Source organism: Octopus bimaculoides, chromosome 1 (assembly GCF_046866305.1).
Source record: "Octopus bimaculoides isolate indiv1 chromosome 1, ASM4686630v1, whole genome shotgun sequence".
NCBI lineage: Eukaryota > Metazoa > Mollusca > Cephalopoda > Octopoda > Octopodidae > Octopus > Octopus bimaculoides.
Genome location: NC_142928.1, coordinates 125765334 through 125781718, shown reverse-complemented (window position 1 = coordinate 125781718; position 16385 = coordinate 125765334). Strand labels below are relative to the sequence as shown.

At 39.7% G+C, this 16385-nt stretch overlaps 1 protein-coding gene across 4 annotated transcripts in view; it reads left to right on the top strand.

Moving 5' to 3' along the window:
- Positions 1-15187: 15187 nt before the first annotated feature.
- LOC106881150 (pre-mRNA-processing factor 40 homolog A) overlaps positions 15188-16385 on the top strand; it is a 124243-nt gene continuing 123045 nt past the window's right edge. For 3 of the 4 annotated variants that reach the window (XM_089357434.1, XM_089357413.1, XM_014931453.3), the window contains exon 1: positions 15188-15429. The gene's annotated coding sequence lies outside the window, so the exon portion shown is untranslated. The remainder of the gene's footprint in view (positions 15430-16385) is intronic. The other variant, XM_089357442.1, reaches the window with a different exon arrangement.

Genomic DNA, 16385 nt, shown 5'->3' with positions numbered 1-16385 from the left:
TTGAAGAAGTTGATGAGAGGTTCACCAGAGAGGAAAGTGTTTGCCTCTAGACCTTCCAGACGCGTCCACCATACACATTCTTTCGCCATAACCACAAGCACGATGAAAATGACTCTTCTTTCCCGTTTCAAGGAAGGAGGCGCGACAATATTCACGATGGACTCGGTTGATAAACTGACTCGTCCCACACGCGATAGCGGTCGTTCGACATAGGCCCACAGGTCGGAAATAGTTGGACACTGTACGAGTGCGTGCAGAACAGTTTCATTGCTCTGACCGCATCTCGGGCAGGTCGGCCCCGTGTTTCTCGAGCCATGCCTGTAGAGCTTATCTTGAGCGGGTAACGCTTCTCGTTAGCACTGCCAGGCCAGAGATCTCTGGAAGTTGTCCATAGGTCCCGGCCCGAAAGTTGTCTTGAACAGCCGGTCCAGGTATTCCTCGTCGACGCCCAGGTTTGCCTCGAGATCGTCGTCGTACCTCCCCTCCACTAATCCCTTATAGAATGCTGTGGTTGTGTTGCAGTCGCTCAAGGTCGACCCAGGACAGTATAGTTGCTCGAGAGCAACGTGACACTCGCGGTGCCATTCGCCCTTCCTCGGCCTCTATTTGATCCATGACTGCAGTTCGGTCATGGAGACGAGGTGCGGGAAAGCGCGCCTAACAAACGGTGACCACACCTGTTCACCGTCGTCTACGTAGAGCCGGAGGTGTCGCAGTCTCAGCGCGTGTCTGCGCATCATCAACCCAGCCCTCCTTTTAACGGGTGTTGGCAGCAAACGGATCGCCTGACCATCGGAACGCATCCTTTGCACACAAAAAAAAACTGACACACACCAATATTTAAATTTCTACTCTTTATGTTACTTTCTAATCTTGCTTTCCATCACACATCAAAAGAAGTATCCCATACAGCATGGCAAGATGCATCTGTGCTATAGTGACTGACCCCAAAATACGTGAAATCCGATTCAACGAACTCAAAGGCTTCTTCACAATGCAGAAATACCCCTTAAGATTAATTAATGAGGGAATTAAAAAGGCGATGAAACTGAATATTACCCAACTACGGACACTGCTTCTGTTGCATATAACTATTTATACAAAGGGATATAGATACACATAACAGTCTTGAAAGTAGGAAATCTTGAATTAAAGATAACCCATTTCTTTAAAATATTCATTTATTTATTGCCCACAGGGGGCTAAACATATGGGGGACAAACAAGGACAGACAAAGGGATTAAGTCGATTACATCGACCCCAGTGATTAACTGATACTTATTTAATCGACCCTGAAAGGATGAAAAGCAAAGTCGACCTCGGCGGAATTTGGACTTAGAACGTAACGGCAGACGAAATACCGCTAAGCATTTCGCCTGGCGTGCTGGCGTGCTAACGTTTCTGCCAGCTCGCCGACTTATTTCTTTTAGATATTAAATGATTCATTGAAAGTTATTGCGACGTGACAAGAATCTACTGGTCACGGACTGAAAATGGTGAGGATTGTATTATATAATTAAATAACTGAACGACCCGACGTTGCCCGGGTTGCAGCTGTTCTTATTTATTTAGTAAACAATAAATATGAAGATATATTTTTCTCATGATTATTTCTAAATATCTATATTGTATTTTTAAAAATCCAAATTGTAGTACTAATAGTCTGTCAATCTTGAAGCACCTCAGGGTAAACACTATTCAATGTGTAATTGGTTGTTGGTCTCCAAATGAATAAATCGTTGCTGCTTCCAACTCGTGAGCAAGCAACATAGAGTTGGCCGCGGGAGAAGCATGTAGTAGAGAGATTAAGTCCAACTACTTTGAGGGATTGACCCCGAGGTTTGTTGATTGAAATAGCAAAACTTAGTTTGACTGGAAGCTGAAGCCTCTTAAATTCAAATGGAACATCTGTAGGTGTGAGAGGAATTTTTGGAATAAAAACATTTTCTCCTTTGTGACTATCTGTTATGCTCTAACTATCTGTCATGCTCATAACTATCCGTTATGTTTGTGATTATCTGTTGTTGCCTCTAAGACATGGGGTTTCATGGAAGTAACAATTAAGTGAGTTTCATTACACAGGCGAGGTGAGTCAAGATTCCTAAGCAACATAATGGGAGCACCCAGCTTTAGTGTAGATGTGTGTGAGTGTGTGTGTGTGAGTGTGTGTGTGTGTGTGTGTGTGTGTGTGTGTGTGTATGTTTAATAGCGTACCTAACAAACGCGCAAACACACACTCACAGACACATGCACATTGATATAGAAAATGCGACGACAGTTACATATAGTAAGACAGACTTACATAGCTTTTCACCTCATTGTTTTTATCAGTCGTCACATATGTATATGTATGTGTAGATGTGTGCTTTAATCCAAATAAAAAAATATATATATCACACATACACACACATAGACTCTCACATACAGTTACTTACATATACTTAGACAAACACACACAGACATACCTTCACGCATGTCAGTCGTCACATTTCTCGATGTTAATCAATTACTTTCCATCGTGTGTGTAAGAGGCAGAGAGGGGGGGGGGGGAGGAAATAGAGAAAGAGAAAGAGAGAAAGAGGAGCGACAGGTGACATGGATATTTGTTTATCTCATGAAGCTGACAAGCAGAAATCTACATCCAGCAGTTTTTCCACCATGTTGGGCGACTTTCATTTGCTGCCTAAAACGGTGATTCCCAACGTGGGGTGTATGCCCCACCGGTAGGGCATGGTAATATTTTAGTGGGGCATGGTAATATTTTGGTGAGGCATACGTAGGGTTATGCTGTATACATTTTGTACACAATGTATACCAACAAGAAAAAGGGGGCAATTCGAGAATGAGTAATTAAAAAAAAAATTCATTACATCCCTTCTGTGGACAATTTTATCATATTCATAAGATCTGATGCCACTAAAGAGGAAATACGATTATTTATCATATTCATAAGATCTGAAGTCACTAAAGAGGGAATAAGATTATTTCCTTCGATTTAGTGGTATGTGAAAACATGTAGGTAATTACAAACGCGTATGTGTGTGTGTTTGTGTGTGTTTGTGTGCGTGTGTGTGTGTGTGTGTGTGTGTGTTTGTGTATGCGTGCATGCGTGTATGAAGTCTAGAACTGGTCAATACTGAAAGCAATGCTATCTTAATTCCCTATGGAGAAATACAGTGGAGACAGACTTATGTGTGCGGGTGTGTCAAAGAGTAGTGACTCTTTTATCTCTGGCGACAAAAAAATCGAGGTACACAGGAAAAATGTGGTGTTGCAGAGTGTTAATAGGGCAATAAATGGCGTTGCAAGATGAAGGATGAAAGAATTAAATGGTGTGAAATGGGTTGAAATGGAGTGGAAGTAAGAAGTAGCGTCAGTGAAGGAAGAGAAAGAGGCAGAAAGAGAGAGAGAAAGAAAGAGGAGAGAGAGGGAGACAGATTGATAAATAGATAGTTAGAGAGAGAGATTTATGGTACTGGTAATGCACATATACACACACGTATATATATGAACAGAGATGAAAATTAACAGGTCGTTTTATTTCCACCAGTCAGTTTTGTGAATTCAGCAAAAAGGCAAGAAAAAACTTCCATCATTGATACAAAGGCTTTTGCAGCTGAGAAGATTCACGGAATATTTTTTGTTTCTTTTTGAGCATATTTTCCGAAAGTTTATACTGAAATCTGTTTGGACGAATATGTGTTATATCATGTAAATTCCGAATATACAAAGTTTTGGGGGAAAAGTATTTTAGGAGGGGTTGGGGTGGGAATTTCGGGAAATTCACCGGAGTCCACTTCAATTCGTCTTAACTTTCAGGAAAATGGATAATTTTTAATGAAATTCTCTACAAATATACCTCGAACTATGTAGATTCCGAGAACTTAGAAATTTTGGGGGAAAACAACTGGGGGCTATTTTTGAGAACTGTTCTCCACTCGCGGATGTTTCTGAACAAGTCGTCCATATTTGTTTCATTTTCTCCGTTTTGTGCGTTTGTGAATCCGTAGATTTCTACTGAAGCAACAGACAGGCAATGAAGGCAAATGGAGCCCTCACCAGAACGCTCGTTATTCTAAATATAACAGTCTGGTACACAGAAATATGTTGTTAAAACAACTTACCTGTTGCATACGATTTTTTTCCACTTTAAGTAAATTCCCAGGTAAACGTTTCTAATAGAAACGCAGGAGACACCAGAAGCAAAAAATAAGGAATATACACGCACAGTTAAATATAGAAGTGTAAAGCATAATTTGTTGCATAATCTCTATAATAAATATGATATTGAATGGAATAATTCACCGTTTGAACTTCTTTAATTACGTGTGTGTGTGTGTGTGTGTGTGTGTGTGTGTGTGTGTGTGTGTGTGTGTGTGTGTGTGTCTGTGTTTGTGTGTGTGTGTGTGTGTTTTTGTGTGTGTGTGTGTGTGTGTCTGTGTTTGTGTGTGTGTCTGTGTTTGTGTGTGTGTGTGTGTGCGTGTGTTTGTGTGTGTGTGTGTTTGTTTGTGTGTGTGTGTGTGTGTTTGTGTGTGTGTGTGTGTGTGTTTGTGTGTGTGTGTGTGTGTGTGTGTGTGTGTGTGGTAGAAATTTACGGATGCACAAACGCACAAAACGGAGTAAATGAAACAAATATGGGCGACTTGTTCAGAAACAACCGCGAGTGGGGAACAATTCTGAAAAATAGCCCCCAATTGTTTCCCCCAAAATTCCTATTTCCTCGGAATCTACATAGTCTGCGGTATATTTGTAGAGAATCTCATTAAAAAATATTCATTATCTTGAAAGTTAAGACGAATTGAAATGGACTCCGGTGAAATTTCCGAAATTACCCAACCCAACCTCTCCTAAAACACTTTCTCCCAAAAAAAAATTTGTATATTCGGAATCTACATGATATAACACATATTAGTAGACAATTTCAATAAAAATATCCATTTGTCTGAAATTTATCATCATTCAAAGTCGGGGGCGCAGAAATCTGTAGTTATGCCGATTCAAAAATATAGCAGTGCAAGTAAAAAAATTGTCAATATTCAGAGGAATATTTACAATTGGGATTTATACTTGTTATCCACGATAAACTGTCACCAAGTTATAGGGGAAAAACTTGGATATTGTGAATTTTCCGAAGTCCTCTCCCGACCCGTCGGAAAAGATTTTCCCACAAATTTCTTTATAATCGTAATCTATGCCGGTTGAAAGGTTTTTATATATCAGATCATATCATTAGTTCTATCCAAATTTTGAATAAAGAAAACAAGTGATCAAATGTTATATTTAATTGAAATTTAATCATCCATGTACTTTCTCTGATTATCTTATGACTTCCATCCATCTATTTACAAGCTTTTTAATCCCATCAATGTAAAACTCTTTTGATTTCAAAACGAAGAACTCTGAAATGTCAGTTTCGACCTCCTCCTGACTTGCGAAAGTTATGTCCCCCAAATGATTCTGTAAACTACGAAATAAATGGAAGTCTGAAGGAGCAAAGTTGGGAGAATAAGGTGGATGAGGAATTTTTTCCCAACCAAGCTCTTCGATCTTCTGTGATGTGATCTTTGCAGTGTGGAGTCGCGCATTGTCCTGATGAAACGCCATTCCTTTTCAATTCACTAAACCGAGTCATTTTTTTTTTATTCAAGGCTTGGTTCAAACGCTTGGTTCCCTTTTACGCTTGGTTCCCTTTTACGCTTGGTTCCCTTTTACCAAGCCACTGTTTACGACGTTTAACATTTCGATAGAAGATCCATTTTTCGTCACCAGTTACAAGTCTATCCAAAAATGGTGAAATGAGTCGAGAATGGAGAGAAGAGCAGATGTCAATTTGGGATTTGCAGCTGCTTTCAGACAATTCATGAGACACCTATTTTCCAAGTTTAGTAACCTTTCCAAGTTGTTGAAGATGACGATGAACAGTTGTATGGTTTGAACTAAGCTTTATTGCCAATTCTTCATCTGATAATGCAGGATTTTCTTCAAGTAATGCTTCAAGGAGCTTATCATCAAACTCAACTGGACGTCCTCTTCGATCTTTATCTTCGATGCTGAAATCTCCACTTCTGAATTTTGCAAACCATCTTCTGCAAGTTCTTTCATTCAAACATTCTTTCCCATAAACTGAGTATATGTTTCGAGTCGCTTCGGCTTCAGAGTTTCCTTTTTTGTACTCATAAAGTATTATGTATCTCAAATGCTCTTTGGATACTTCCATGTTAGAAAGGGTTTTAATCAAAGAAATTTTAATTCTATTATTCTGTAAAATAATATTTAATTAGTTTAAATGTACACAAATGCATAAAAATAATTTTAAATTCCATTAGACATTCTAAAATACTATTAAATTTCATTCAATTTTAAAAAAGGTAAAATCGGACAGAACTTATGGGATGGCCTGATAAAATTTCATTGAAAAAAAACATTTTCCTGAAAGTTATGAGGGAAAAACTCTGATCTTGTGAATTTTCCGAAGTTCTCCGCCCACACGTTGATTTCCGCGCATCTTTTTTCATATTCGTTTCCTACACATTTTTATTTTACGTCCGTTGCACTATTTTTTAAAATCTTGTTTCCGGGTATTTATTGTAAACATTAACCAAATTTTGAATAACAAAAATTATATATCACAAAGGGGAATCAGGATTTTAGAAATGATTCGGTGGGGCATGGCCAAAAGTCGGTTGAAGAATCACTGGTCTATAAGAATAATTTTCTCAAGACGAATACTGCAGTTTGGAGGGCTTTCGATATATACATATTTCAAGTATGAATACATCGCTGATTAGCAATTAAGTACATTTTCAGCTCTTTATATTTTACCTTTTTCTTGTTTCAGTCATTAGACTGCGGTCATGCCGGGGCACCGCCTTGAAGAATTTCTAGTCAAATGAATTGAACCCAGTGCTTATTCTTTTGTTAAACCTAGAACTTAACTTATCGATCTCTTTTACCTAACCACTTCTTTACCCAAACACACCAACTCCGCTTGTCAAGCGGTGATAGGGGAACAAACACACGAAAGCACACACATAGATATACGCATGCACATAGATACACACAAACACGCGCGCTCATACACACACACGAACACCGGCCGCCAACACTTTGACTGGTTTGAATGTGAAAGAGTTAATGCCCACTTTTCCAAGGGTGCATGGGCCAGGTGGAATAAGTCCAACCCATGCAAGCATAGAAAAGTGGATGTTAGAATATATATATATATATAATCACTATCATCATCATTTAATGTCCATTTTCTATGCTGGCATGGGTTGAACAGTTTGACAGGTGCTGGATGCCCTTCCTAACACCAAACACTTTACAGAGTGTGCTGGGTGTTTTTTAGGTGCTACCAGTGCAGGTGCTTTTATGTGGCACCAGCACAAGTGCATTTTACATGGCACTGGCACAAGGATAACCAATTTCAAGGATAACTATACCAGTTATTCAACCAAGTGAACTTCCCATACATTGAATTAGCATATAAACGGCTGGATATTCCACAGGCACATGTTCCTTTTACATAATTTTTTAGCAGAATCAGAAGTGATTCTGTGTGACAAGACAAACCATTTGAATCACTCGTCTATCCAACAGGCTTCCACACAGGCAATGTCTAAGTGGTTGAGAAGTTTATTTCACAATGATAAGCTCCTGGATTCACTCCTACTGCATAGTATTTAAGACAAGTGCCTTTTACCTTAAGCTCAAATTGATCTGTACATTATGAATAAAATTGAGTAGACAGAAACTGTGGAAGTTTGCCAAATGGTTGAGCTTGTCATTCATAAAATCAACCATGTCACATTATATTATGCTGATTCTGGCTGAGGACTACATTAACTCTTCTGTTACCTTATTTCTGATAAACTACACTGTTTTTGTCTCAATTAATCAATATATACATATAATACGCTACATGTCTATATATACATTTTTTTTTTGGTAATAACTTTGGCATTTGAGGCTGTTGAATTCATTCCAATTTATAAGATTTTTACTTTCTAAATCACTCAACTCGAGCTGTAGTTGTTCTGATTATTTTTTGCATTTGTCTCATAAGGCTTAATGAAATAGTTTTCTAAATTATTCAACAACATTTCTACTCTCTTCCTATAACAGTGTCTCTACTTAGTTGCTCTGTTTGTCTTTTATATTTGAAAGTTCATTGTAAATGCTTAACTAATCTAATCTTACATGTAATGAAATGCAATGTGTTTTGCATTGGTTACACTGGACAACAGAAACTAAAACAACAAACAATGGGTGTGAGTGACAGTCAGAGATGCAAAATGCAGGTGAACTGTAATGAGATCTTTTGCTCTGAAGTCATCAGTATTTTGTTAAAAATGAAACAAAACTTTTACTTCAAATTATCAACAATTTATTTTATCAATTTCACACACATGTGCACATATCAACATAAATGAAATTAAACTCTTTTGTTTTAAAAGTATTATCACTTTCATAATATTTATAAATTTTTTATCATATATATATATATGCGGTCCATGGGAAGAGCCGTTTTAACGATGCGTCCTGCCCAGCTCTTCGAAACGCCGGTGTTAAAACGGGGGTAGCTGATGAAGTAGAATGTTCTCTATGTGGCTTGCGTGTTTTCTCGTCTACGTTTTGTTTGCAATGTCCTGTACCCAGATATGCACCTATACATACAGGTGGATGTCGGTATGCACATACCTGTACGTATATATGCGTATACTCATTTACTATTTGTTATATATATATATATATATATATATATATATATATATATATATATATATATATATATATATATATATATATATATATATATATTCATTTTACTTCCCTCCCACTTAGTTGTGGGTTCAGTCCCATTGCATGACACCTTATGTAAATGTCATTTACTATAGCTCTGTGGGAACGAAAGTTTTGTGAGTGGATATGGTAGACAGAAAGTGAAAGAAGCCCATTATATGTATACTAGTGGGGCCCATGAATATTTTACAGAATTCATGATAAACCTATCGAGTTATTTCTGGAAACTTTATCCAAAAAACCTGAAAGTGTAGCCTGTGTTGTGTCTGTATGGAAAGATAGTCACTCATCTGCTACTCATTGAAAAGTGAATGAATTTGGAATATAATGATCACTTAATGCACTTTATATACATTATGCACAATTTTATAAACTTAATACACAGCATTCATATAATACATATTCACTCTTATTTTTCCAATAAACAAAAAAATATATCCCGTACATATGATACAACCTTTAGTTAAATTGCATATACCTGCCATGTAAATAAGCATGAATATTTCACAGAATTGCACTTATGCACATGCAATAAGTGATAGGTGATATAAAAAAAAACTAGGTTCAATTAAAAAAAAAATACACTTTTCACTATCCAATCACCACTGCCACCACCATCTCCATCATCTCTCTCCCCCTCTCTGTTTCCCTCCTCTCTCTTCCTTCTCTCTCTGCCTTTCTTTAACCTCACCATCAGAAAGAACATCACCCATCTGCAAAAATTATATTTTTAACTTTCCTCCTCTATATCATCACTACCATCAACTAACTTTTTAACCACGTAATAAATATTACGTTCCCCATTCCTTACATCATGGATGCTTCTCTCTCCCCCTTTTTCTTTCTTTCTCTTTCAGTCTCGATCTTCGCCTTATCCTCTTTTTCTTTTTTCTCTCTCCTTTTTCTTTCTCCTCTCTTTTCCTTCAACTAATCACTTGAAAGTGTTACAATTACATTCCCTCTACCTCACATCATAGACACTTCTCTCTCCCTCTTTTTCTCTAATCATGTGAAAGCATTATGGATGGGCTAAGTAACGGAATGACAAGCAGAATTATAAGATATATTTATTTGTGCATGCATGTGTATTTCTGTCTATGTTTACCACAACCACTTGACAACTGGTGTTGGTTTATATTTTTCTGCAAAATAGGGTAACTTATCCTGTTCAGGCTATATTATTAGCATTATCCTGCGTTTGAGAATATAAAATCACTTCTTTAACTTGCTAAGACATCTCAACGCTTCTAAGAGCAAACTTCATTTGTTTGTTTACGTTCATCGTAATTTGAATTTAACGTATGATAGTGTCACATAAAGCGAGATTTCTATACATCTTAAATTTGCAGAAGAATTTGTTGTGGGGGCGATTTAGCTTAATGGTTTAGAGCACCGTGACGCGTAATCACGGAAGTGTAAGTTCGTGTTTCATAGCCAGCCGCCAAAACTTTTTTCTGCAAAATAGGGGTAGCTTATCCTGTTCAGGCTATATTATTAGCATTATCCTGCGTTTGAGAATTTAAAAATCACTTTTTTAACTTTCTAATTGTCCTGCTGGAACACGTGGCTATGGTGATGCGCGAAGAAGTGCGCGATGTGATGTCTTAGGATCCTGATCAACGTAACGATGCGCTGTGATGCTTTTCCCTCTACCTGCACCAACATTTTGGAACACATTAGGGCCCAATTCTCTGATTCAGGCCTATAGCACCCCAAACCATGATGCGTTGGCCACCCCACGCGTCTCTCTCCATAACACATGCGTCTCTGTAGCGTTCACTCCTCCTATGCCGCACCCTCACTCTGCCATCCGAGGTGGAAACTCAGTACTAGCTCTCGTCAACGTCAACGTCGGTGCTGTGTAGCCTACTGTAATCGTGCCTGACGGTGGCGGACGGTGAGGACAAGCCCTCGAGCACGACGACTGCAGTGCAGATTATTGGTGGCCAATCAACGTCGCATTGTGTCATCGCTGATGGGTCGCTGTCCAGCGCCAATGGTCCCGCAAGCTGTCATGCTGGCCGGTCTGAAGCAATCACGGAGGTGTTGTAGGTAGATGAAGCGGTCCTGCCTGGGCGTGGTCACCTGTGGGCGCCCGTTGCGAGCACAGTCTGCAGTGTTGTTGGTGTTGTTGTATCGCTGTTGCAGGCGATGGATGGTGCTGGCATAGATATTGTATGTTTTCGCAACAACCAAGGCACGCTGCCCTGCTTGCAATCAGCCGATAGCTTGTTCTCTCTGCGCTGCTGACAATCGGGTCATACCTGATGCGCCCAAATTACGAATCTGTTGTTTATTAACCATTAAGGTCGAGACACAGATTGGACACCACAAGGACAAACAAGATAGCAAAAACAAAAAGGTGGGGGGAAAACGAATGAAAAAACAATGGAACGTCAAAAAATGAAAAACGGAATGATAGTTTTCCGAACCCTACATCCCAAGCAGCCTCATGAATTTTTTAAAAACGTTTACAAATTGAGTCTCTTTTTCTTTCTTTTTCTTTCCTCTTCCTCTCTTTTTCACTCGTTTTTTTAACAGTTACTCTACAATAACAAGTGCGTCCAAATCACTGTGTTGTGAGTCCCAAGGGAGCAACGCCTGACCCAAATGTCTTTTTCAATTCACAGTGGCTCTCCCTATCAATGAGCACACATCTTATATCAGGGGAAACACCCCCGCCCAGCAAGTTCACCTTTATGATTGACTTTAATTCTTTTATCTTTTTCGCTAGTGCTGGTTTCCTTGCCTCGTATAACAATACTTTGTACTGTTATACGAGCGTGTTTTATTGAGGTGTGGTGATGTTCCTGTGTGTTTGTAAGTGTATCTGTGTGTGCAGGTTCTGGGTCAGTGCCTGGTGGTGTTGGGCGAGGGACGGTGTCAGTGGGGTAGGGTGGGGGCTAGTATCCGTAGAGTGGTTATTCCTCCTCTTTCTCCTTTTCCTCTTGGGGACGTTGGTCCATTCGTTCTCTTCTGGTGCATTTATCTATTTCTCATCACATTTCTCCTTCATCTCCGTATTTGTCGCCGTATGAGGTGGAGGTGCGGTTTCCTTCCTGGAGGTACCATCGGTGCTTTTGCGGGAGGTGGAGGGCATTCTGCTCTTATGTGATGTTTCTGGCCACACTTGAAGCACCACTACCCTCCACCCCTACCCTCAAGCTCTTGTCACTCGCCAAAATGGTGTCCATGATACTTTCTGTGTCCTCCGGGGCGGCCTGGATGATCATCTCTGGCCCTTGTCCTAGCCAGTTTTGTTTTGGTATTCTTGATGCTTGGAGGGTTGTTATCCTCTCCTCCAAGCCTAATGTTATCGCCACTACCAGCCAGGCAACATCCACCTTTGGTGGGATTTCTTCGATCCTTTCCCTGGAAGTTCACCTTCCAAAGTATGATGGTAGAAGAAACACGGAGTGTAGGCCACGGAGTGTTTGCCTGGCCATTTCCTCTGTTTGAAACCGCACTTCCACCGAAGCATATTTGTTACTCCTGGTCAGGTACGTAATTTCGATTTGGACCCTTGTTGCCACATCTATTTTTTTCTCTTTGGTTATAAACGTTTTAAATATTATTGTTTTCTTCAACGTATCCTGATAAACTCTGCTAGGAAGGAATCAGCTCAACTACGTGCCCCTCCCTTTTCAACAGGTCCTTGAACTTCTTTAAATCCTGCATTTCAAATTTTAACTCCTCTTTCGAAGCGCCGACCGCAGCCACAAAACTTTTGGTACTTTTCCTGTTGTTAACATTCATTATGTTTTTTCCACTTGACAGCTCTTCCTCTATGTTTTCCAAGAATTCCATCAATTCACTCTCTGACGAATCCACGTCAGAAAGACTTAACCTTTCACAACCAGTTTTCATGTTATACCAAAAGCGCTTCCCCACTCAAACAAGAGGAAAACGATAGCAGGACCGCGCAAAGCAGTAAAACAGTGGTGTATTAAACACACACAATAACAATATTAAACAATTCAACAACCGTAACAATTCAACAAGCAAACAAGCGACACTGACCGTAAATAACGACACCAACTCTTGGGGACAAATTTCGAATTAATTTGATTTTATTATGGCCATAAAGGCTTGATATAGAGAGGACAGCACAAGGACAAACACATATATGGGAGGGGGGAAGAAAACGAATGAGAAATGCAAAGAAATTACATGAAAGGATGGAACGGCAGCCACTCGAAACCTCGCATCCCGAACAATCCCGTTGAGTCTTTTTTTTTTACACAATTATTATTTTACACATTAACAAGTTTTTATATTCTCTTTTACACAAGCCTTTTATACTTACAATTTCACTTTAATTCATACCAGTTGTATCCACTCGTTTAACAAGTGCCATACATTTTCTTTTAAAATCGGCCTCATACTTCTCTTGTAATCGAACCTCTCATTCCAGAGTAGTGGTCATGCAACTCCATCTCTACAGCGTCCTTTGCGTTGTCCAACCCCATCATCATCTGTTTATCACGCTTGTAACACAACATAAGGTACTTCTTTTCTTGGGGTGGGGGGCTGGGGAGTTTTGGGTTCTGGCATGATTGTATGCGTTTGTGTAGAGGCATGGTCGGGGTCGGTGTTGGGTGGGGTAGGGCGAGAGCTGGTGCTTGCGGGGGGCGAGTTGGGGTGGAGTGGGGCAGGTTAGGATTGGGTTGGGGTTCATAATCACTTGTGAAGTTCTTTTTCCTTTTCTTCCTGTTTCTCCTTTTGGTCGCCTCCGTCCGCTTCTCTATTGTTCCCACCTGTTCACCCGGTTCCTTGCTGCGATCTTCTTCCACCTTTGATGTCACGATGAGTGAAGGTGGCCAGCTGGAGTTACTTTTTGTACTTTTGCAGGAGGGGAGGGCATTCGGCTCTTATGTGGCCAATCTGGCCACACTTGAAACACCTCGGCCTCCTGCCCTCTACAATTACCCTCAACTTTCTTTTTCCTACCATGATGGTATCCACAATATTATCCAGGGTATCTGGGGCAGCCTGGATGTCCAGTTTCTCGCCCTATCCAATTTCTAATGGCATGGAAGATTGTCACTTTCTCCTGCAGGCCCAACACTATCGCCGCTACCAACCAGCCAACATCCACCTCTGGTGGTATTTCCTCCATCCTCATCCTGTAGGCACGTCTTCCAAGGTAAGAGGATAGGAGGATTATTTCATCTGTTGATACTGAGGCCACAGAGTGTTGCTTGGCCTTCTCCTCTGTGGAAAGACGCACCTCGACGGTGGAAAATTTTGGCGCACCTGGCTAGGTATATTATATCCGACCAGATGGATGCCAAACACTTCTCAATTCCTTTTCTCTCTGCTACGTTAATGGATTTCTCCTTTGTGATGAACGTTTTAAATATCACTGGGGTTTTTTTCTCTACGTTCTGAGCCACTTCGCCGGGAGGAGTCAGTCTTATTTCATATCCCTCCCTTAGTAACATATTTCCATACTTTTTCAACTCCTACATTTCGATTTTTAACTCTTTCCTTTTCGTTTCGGTTGCATCCGTAAAACTCTTCTTTTCATTTGCTTCTCTCTTCCTCGGTCCCTCCTCCATACTATTTACACACTTCTCTAGCTCACCCTCCGACGAATCTATGTCGGAAGAGCTAATTTCGTTACAGCTCATTTTTCAATCACACGCTCCACCCCACCAAGCAAAGGGGAACAACGACAACAGTCCCGCTCGCGCGGAAGAAACAAGGTGTTCAAACACACGTAAAACAAGAAGCTACGAAGCCTATCAAACCTTAAATAACCACGTCCGACACCAAAAAAGTGAGGGGAACGAATGGCCAAATTTCGAACACCAGGAACGCGGATCAAGTTGATTTTTTATACCCGTAACTTATACGAGATGCACGTGCATTTCGATTTTCACGACAGTTGCTTTTGACTGCCACCCACGCCATTCAACGCGGCTGCGTTTTGGCGTCTCGTTTCAAAGTAAGTTGAAAGGTTACCTGCAATTTGGGTCTTAGCCATAAACCTTGGAATATTTACACTTACATACCCGAAATAAATTTTGAGAATTTACCATATAAAAATGACATTCAAAAAAATCGCCTTTCTCTTGCGGTTCAGCGTATTGCTGAGTATATGTCGATTTCAAATTTTAGCATAACGCCAGCAATAAGGAGGAGGTAAGTAGATTACATCAACCCTAGTACTCGACCCTGGAAGCATGACAGGCAAACTCGGCCTCGGCGGAATTTGAACTCAGAAAGCAAAGATGAACGGAATGCCGCTAAACATTTTGTCTGGCGTGCTAAGGATTCTGCCAGTTTGCAGTCTTTATTAGTGAGTATATATTAATCAATCAAAATTAGATTATTAAAGAAATTACCAATATTTATGAGAAGCAGAGTTATTTCCCCTGAAATATTTCAACCCTGCGAATTACCCGAAACTGTTAAACGGTTAGAATAAACGAGTATGAAAAGTGTTGTGGAATTATTTCAACCATTCATTAAAAGATATTTATCTTCATCACGAAATTGCTGTAATGTCGTTTTATTTGTCAATATGATATTGATGCTACGTGGACAAAAATTATAGCAGACTTGATAAAGAAGAAAGGAGAAAGCTATCCGACTACCTACAAAACCTTGCGGAGCTGTGTGGTAAGAAATTTGCTTTTCAGTCACATAGTGTCTTCTACTATAATCTTGGCCACACACACACACACACACATACATACATACATACATACATATATATATAGAGAGAGAGAGTGGATTGTATCCTGCTGTGTCCCTTTGTAGTTTACATTACAGCTGTCCGTGTCACGTCTTTTAGCCTTTACAGTTTTCACACAGCATTGAGCAATCGTGTTGTCGGCGTTTTAATCACTTGATAACTGGAGTTGGTTTGTTTATGTCCCTGTAACTTAGTGATTCCACAAAAGAAAACGATAGAATAAGTACCAGGCTTTAAAAAGAAGTAATGGGGCGATTCCCCACCCAACTAAAATCTTCAAGCTTGTGCCCCAGCATGGATGTAATCACGTAACAGAAACAGCTAAAATATATGCTACTAAACATTCATTTGAAGGTAGCAAAGAGTTATGTCCCTTACCTATGTGCATATTTTGCTTTGTACTGATTTTACTGATCGAAAAAAAGAGCATATTTCCTTTTTATTATTGCTAGATATAATGAAATTCAACGAAATAGAAATGTGGCTTAGCATTAAGACTAGCAATTTTAGCGGGAGGAGTAAGCCGATTACCTTAACTCCAGTGCGAAAAGCAAATTCTACCTCAGCGCAATTTGAACTCAGAACGTAAGGAGCCAAATGAAATTCCACTAAACGCTTTTTCTTTCTTTAATTAAAAAAAAAAATTTTCAGCACATTAACGATTCCACCAGCTCATTACCTTCAATAATAGGTGCTAATGAACCCATCCGGCGTATATTCCCATCAGATAAAATGCGTTTGAAATTCCAAGGGGAATAACTCTTCGTCACTTTCGAAAAGCATTGATTTCAGTAGTATTTCTCGTACTGTAATGTTTTTAGCATTTTAATCTGAAGAAAAAGTTTCATTCTGAAAGTCAATATAGGAGCTTCTTTGAGGC